The sequence below is a fragment of the Myotis brandtii genome, unplaced genomic scaffold (assembly GCF_000412655.1).
Source record: "Myotis brandtii unplaced genomic scaffold, ASM41265v1 scaffold78, whole genome shotgun sequence".
Lineage (NCBI taxonomy): Eukaryota > Metazoa > Chordata > Mammalia > Chiroptera > Vespertilionidae > Myotis > Myotis brandtii.
Window position 1 is genome coordinate 528,635 of NW_005371131.1, and position 6,520 is coordinate 535,154.

The 6,520-nt window shown below is 55.4% G+C and overlaps 1 protein-coding gene across 4 annotated transcripts in view; it reads left to right on the top strand.

The window, feature by feature from the left end:
• The first annotated feature begins 6 nt into the window (after positions 1-6).
• PLA2G6 (phospholipase A2, group VI (cytosolic, calcium-independent)) overlaps positions 7-6,520 on the top strand; it is a 44,478-nt gene continuing 37,964 nt past the window's right edge. For 2 of the 4 annotated variants that reach the window (XM_005883205.2, XM_014530803.1), the window contains exon 1: positions 7-98. The gene's annotated coding sequence lies outside the window, so the exon portion shown is untranslated. Of the gene's footprint in view, positions 99-634; positions 694-946; positions 1,125-6,520 lie in introns of those variants that run through there. The other 2 variants (XM_005883203.2, XM_014530802.1) reach the window with 2 other exon arrangements.

Here is a 6,520-nt window from a genome sequence, read left to right on the forward strand (position 1 = left end):
GCGGCCGGGAGGCCAGGCCTTCGCTGATTGGCGGAGAACGGTGGCTGTGGCCTGGGGGCTTGTTTGCGGAAGTACAAAGAAGTGCTGAGTAAGCCGAGGTGAGTGACGGGGCAGGGGAGGCGGGGCCTGAGGGGCCCCCCCAACCTCCTCAGCGCCCAGACTTCGTGGTCCTTCCCTCGCACCTTCCCCGTGTTCCCTGAGGCACGTTCTCCATTCACCCTTGTGTGACACCCGAGTACCCCCCACCCCAGATTCCTCCCTTTGACCCCCGACGTCCTCAACTCCCATCCCGTGACCTCTCTTGTCTCCCAGGAACCCCCAGCTTTGACGGTGGGTCCCCATCAGCACCCCAGCCTGCCTGTGTGGCTCCCCTCTGTCCCTAACTTCCTGAGTCAGCCCCTCCTCTCTTCCCCATCTCTCAGTGGCCCCCGCTTTCATTCTGGCCCCACTGATTAGCCCCCCCTTTTTTCTGGGCGCTCCTGAGTTTTCTGCCTGTGTCTTCCCATTTCCTCCCCACTTCCCCCCCATTTGTTTCCCTGCCTGCTCCCCCACCCATGCTCCCTCCGTCCCCATAGCCTCCTCGCCCCAGAGTCTCCCAACCCCCTAATCTTCTGTCCACCTCCTGCTCCCACAGATGACCTGGAAGCTGGTGACAGGGTGCATGTGACCCATGTGACCGTGTGACTGGGACAGGCAAGCCCGTGGGTGTGGGAGAGGGAGGAGGGCCTAGGGCTCAGGGATTTTTTTTTTTTTAATAGACTATCAAACAAATACCTTCCCTTCCCCTAAACTTCTGGATCTTTCTCTCACCTGCCTCTTACCCGCCCAACAGGAAGTTAGGCAGGTTTGGTTTGGCAACACATGTGCTCCACCCTTGGGCTGAGTGCAGTGTTTTTGTTACTGTCTTTGCCTGAGAATGTTACTGGGGTTTGGAGGCTATTCTTCATCCGAGTCTCAGTTTCCTCATCTGTGACGGGGGGATTGCATTTCCTGCCCTCATAAAGCTGCTGTGAGGTTCAAACCGAGATAATGCAGAAAAGCACAGAGTTGAGATCAGTATGGTCCTGGACAAATGCATGCTTTTGCTATTTTGTCATAGACGAGGAGGGGAAGACAAGTAGAAGGTAACGTTGTCTTTTATGTAGTATTTGGCAGTATTTATTGATCATGTCCTATGAGTCAGGCTCTCTTCTATGTTAACCTTACCATTCATTCGTTCCTCATGTATTTAACAGATACTGATGGGCTGTTTACTATGCTCTAGGCTGCCCTTGATGTAGCCAGTGTTATTCCCCTTTAACATAAGGAAAGAGGGCAGCCGAGTTGCCTGAGATCACACCAACTCATGTCGGTTGGAACTGGAATCTGGATACAGTACTTGGTGACACCAGAACCCGTGTGAGTGCCCGGCTGTGTAAGGGTCACTGTTGCTGTCTCAGTGCCCAGGGCACTGTTTCTCCTCCCGTGGGTTACTGTCTTCTTAGATGACAGCCATAGCTTGGGGGTACCCAGCAGTCCTCAAAAGGGGATTTCCTTCTCACTCGGCAGAATGACATCAGCAAGAGAGGGAGGAGGAATTGAAATTGTGTGTGCGCTCACGCATTGCTATCCTGAAGGAGCACCTAGTCAGCATTTAAACCTTTGTATGTATTTTGCCTGTTTATCTTCTTTCTGATTTACAGCCCTCTGAAGCATAAGTTCAGGAGAGCAGGGATTTTGTCTGTTTTGTTCATTCATGTATTCTCAGCAGTTAGAACTGTGCCTGCCATGTAATAGGTCTTCAATAAATCTTTGTAGAGTGAGTCATACATAGAATGGGCCATGCCATCAGCCCGAAGATCTCTTAGTGATTGGTGTCTCCTGTCCAGCTCCAGCAGCACTCCCAGGGCAGTTTGCTTGCAGGCATGGTCCAGCTGAGCAGAGTGAATGAGAGGGACACCTTGTCCTTTTTTTGAAAGAGCCTTTTGCTCTGACTCATATGAATGGCAGTGCATTTGTAAGACCGGGCCTCAGCTTTTGGAGTACAAGAGCCTGAAAATCAGGCCTGACTCAGCCATCTCCCATTCAGGCTTGCTCCTGAGGGAGTCTGAGGAGTACGAGCTGGGGCTCTAGATGCCAACGATTTCGGTTCAGATCTGGCAAGTTACATACCCTCCTGTGCCTCAATTTCCTGGGTGTAATTTGGCAGAAGTGTACCTTCTTTTATGAGTGTCTTGAGGATTAAATATGATAATTACCTAAAAGATGTGGTGAGGCACCTGGTACCCAGGGGGTACGGGGTGAACGTAGCAGTGGTGTTGGGGTGCAAGGGGATGGGAGCGAGCTCTTCCCCATTCATCACTCGCTTAGGAATGAGGGACGAGCTGGGGTCAGAGTGAACGTGTGGAGGGACATTTTGTCTTGTAGGCAGCCTTGGCGGTCCAGAGGCTCAGATGGGAGGTGGAGATGGCATTTGACTTGACCCCCACTTTCATCTAGTCTTTCCTCACGCACCAATTGAGTGCCTACTATGTGCAGGCCCTCTGCCTAGTGCTGTTCAGGAGTCTCAGGAAGAAGGCATGAGTCCAGCTGCAGGCAACACCTCCCATCTCCTCTCCCTGGGCATCGGTTTCCCGTATTCCCCACAATTGCACTTGCCCTCTGTAACGGGCACTTGTGAGCTTCGAGGCAGCCAGCAGAAAGAGAATTCCCTGCCAGCCGCAAAGCAGGTGGCTGTGGGGAGATGCGCTCACATGCCGAGGTGCAGGAAGGGAGCACGCAGTGGCCAGCGGCCGGGGCTCTGATCAGACCCCGTGGAGCCATCGGCTGCACAGGAGGGTGTCGCTGTCCTGTGGCCATTGCTCCGATCATGGGACATCCTGTCGTAAGCAGCGGCTCAGGAGGCCTGATTTCCAGCTGGAGCAGTTCTGCGTGTGTTCCCAGGGTCCCCACGTGGCCAGTCCCGTGAGGTCAGCTTCCTGGCCCGGCTGCCTGAGGATCCTGTTACGCACCTCCCAGCAGCGTCCTGCCCTCTGGCCAGGCTTCTTGGAGAAGGAGGCAGAGGCTGTGAGAGTTTTCCCCCCTTGGAGTGTGAGCTCAGCTCGTGTCTATAAAGCTGAGCTTTCCAGACCAAAGCACAGTGTCCCTCCTGGGGCCCAGCAGGAGCCCCGTAAAGGTTCCCCTGGCGCAGGGTCGAGCGCCCCCTGAGCCTTTCTTAGAGGTGATGCAGCTCCGAGTGGGTGGGGAGTAGGGTGTGTGTTCTGTTACCACCTGCAGGGGAGTTAGAGAGGAGCGCCTCAGAGGTGCCGGCCTGTGGGCTTCCAACCGGCTCATTCACTAGTTCTCACTGGTTCATTCACCAAACATGTGTTAGGTGCTTGGCTAAATCACTACTTACTAGGTGCTTTGATAAACAAATCAAAAGGGGGCAGGTGGGCAGCCCAAACCCACAGATACACCCCCATAAGTACAGGGTAAGTACTGCAGTGTGTGTGTGCTGGGCGGTGGGGGTACAGAGGCAGGAGCAGGGGCACCAGGGCTGAGAGCAGTGGAGACACAGAGCATGGTTCTTAGAAGAGGTGGCATATGAGCCCCTCCTTGAAGGACGAGGGATTATTCATTTGTCCAACAGTCCTTTTGAGAGCATCCTCTGAGACGGAAGATAGGTGGGGGGGTGGGTTGGAGGGTTGAGGGGGGGGAGGGTGCAGGGACACTGAGGTCGGAGTGGCATGCTCCGTGAGGCTGCGGTGGGCAGCGTGGCTGGAGCAGCAGTGCAAGCAGCGGGCTAGAGGGTGGGCCGGGCCAGCCCACATAGATGCTTACCTCACAGGGTCTGATTTGCACAGAGGGGTGTAAGATGGGTGGGTGGACCAGGCCCTCATGGTGCGTAGGTACAGAAAGGGCTGTAGGGTGAGCTGGGAGGGAGTGTGGCAGGAAGGGCAGATCTGGTGCCCTGAGGGATCTCAGGGTGCAGCTGGGCCTTGAAGGAGGAGCAGAGGCTCTGGCAGGAATTGGGGGGGGGCATTCCAGGGGGGACAGGCCAGGAGGTGTCCCTTCACTCTGGGAGAGCTGTTTCACCACGAGCTCCCCCATCTGCCACACCGATCGAGCCCACTTGACAGGGTGGCGGTGGTCAAGGCTGGCATGGCCGGTGCTGGACAAACGGCGCCTGGTGACCAGTATCCATGTGGACAGCAGCGGTATTCGTAGCCCTGCCTCTGTGCCACCTGGACTAGTGACGATGCTCCTTCCCAGATCGGCTCCAGGCCCCAGGCTTTCCCACTCATTCTCGTGGGCTCCGTCTGCTGGGAGGACCTCTACCCTGTCCCCAACTTCAAGGTACAGCTCAAGAGTCACCTCCTCTAGCCGTTCTTCCCCGACACGTTCCCCACAAGGGACTGTGTACTTGTTTAGACAGGGACTGGGCGTGGGGTCCCCCTGTGACTACTCATTTTATGACCCCCTTCCAGGAAGTTCACCCAAGATTCTACCTGTTGGTTCCAGTCGCCTCTGATCCGGTGAGGGCTTTCTGTTTGTTTTTCTGGTGGACATCAACATGTCCTTCTTAAATTGCTCTTTGAACACCCACAGTTTAAGGCCTCTCGGGGCCTCAGTTTCTTTCTCTCAGAAATGGGGATAATATTGCTTGTCCTTCCTGCCTTACAATTCCTCCAGGGGCGCCTCACCCCAGCAGCCACTGCAGTTCTTCCCTGAAGGACCTGAGCAGGCAAGCTGGGCCTCTGTGGGGGGCGGGGGAGCAACACTAGGAACAGGCAAAACAGCCAGCCACACTCCAGGGGACGCAAAACCCACGCCTGGAGGCTGCCTGGAGTAGAGTCAGAACTGTTGCCATCACGGTCACCACCAAGCTCTCGTTCGTGTCGTACGGCTTGTGGTGTTTGAGGGCTGCTTGTAGCAGCTGCAGGTGCCCAGCAGGGTAGGGCTGTCAGGTGACCTGGCACCACCCAGGTGCAAAGAACAAGCCCAGGTGAGGATGAGAACAGTTGTCAGCAAGTGAAAGAAAATGTGGACACCATGGGGAGGTCAAAGGACAAGCAGCTGTGAGAGCGAGAGGAAGAGAGGGTGACAAGGCTGTGCAGGGGAGCGGTGGCTGGGAGGGACCTTACAGGTTGGGAAGGCAGCCGGCTCCCCAGCCCAGTGTCCTGCGTCCTCCTGCTGCAGCTGCGCTGGAAAAACCCCTGGGTCTGAGGTCAGAGGCGGTGGGGACGGGAGGGGGACAGGAACGAGCTGAGCCAGGACGCAGGCATGCGCTGTCCATGCCACACTGGCCACTTTCCCCGTTGGCCTGTTATGATTGTTCCAGGATGTGGCGCGGTGGTTTTCATTTCCTTTCTTCCACCTCGTGATAACAACGGCCACTGTGTGTGTGCCCAGAGCGTCCTGGCCACTTGCCCCGCATTGTGTCATTTCACCCTCCTGCCCAGCCGGGGGCGGGAGGAGAGCAGGTGTGTCCTTTCAGCGGTCAGGCTGCTGTCTGTGGGAGGCACCCCTCACGGCAGGACCCGGAGGGCGTGTCTCCTCTGGGGCGGGGTACCTTCCTTCATCCAGCTGGACCCCTTAACCTGAGTGGGCTCCCTGCCGATGCTCCTGGCTTCCCCGTTTCCTGCGAGCACCGTTCCCAGGGCAGCCAGCCTGCCCTCCAGAGCCTCCTGCCATCTTTCTAAGCCACGCCTGGCCCCCACAGGCCCTATCTCCCCTATACGCCTACTTTCTTTTTTAAAATGGAATTTATTGGGGCAACATTGGTTCACAAAACCATACAGGTTTCTATTGTGCGACTCAACAAAACACACTGCATCGTGCGCCCATCGCCCGAAGCAAAGTCTCTTCCATCCCCATCTGTCCCCCCTTTGCAGCCTCTACCTACTCCCACCCTTGTTTCCCTCCGGCTACCACCACACCTACTTTTCTTTAAAAAATAGAATAATTTTCCATACCATTTGGAAAGTAGGGAAAAGAAAAAAAATTTCCCATAAAACCTATACCCTTATCTACCCTTAGTATTTTGGTATGTTTTCTATCAGTCTATTTCTCTCTTTTTTGCTGTGCATAATTTCCACTCCATTAAATTATGTAAATTATGTTTTAACAAACTTCTGTGGGCCAAGCTTAGTGCTAGGGGTGAGTGTACAGAGCGGTAGCACCTGCCTTTAAGGAGCTCAGACTCCAGAGCCCGCCCATCTGGCTGTGTGACCTTGGGCGTGTCACTCTACCTCTCTGTGCTTTGATTTTCTCATGTGTGAAATGAGGACTGCAATGGTAACAGCTGTGTAGGTGGGGGTGCGGACGCGATGGTTAATAGGTGTCAGCTCTTGGAACAGGCCCGCAGCGAGGCCCGTGAGTGTCTGGTGTGAGTAGTAGTAGGGATTGTACAGGAGGATCAAAGGCGAGGAAGGACATTTCAGAGAGACAGGTCAACGCAGACAGCCAAGGAGGCGTGAAACAGCATTGCTTTCTGGAATCGTGCGTGGTTTGGAGCTGACAGGGTGGGACTCCAGGGGAGAGGCTGCCGGGGGTGGGG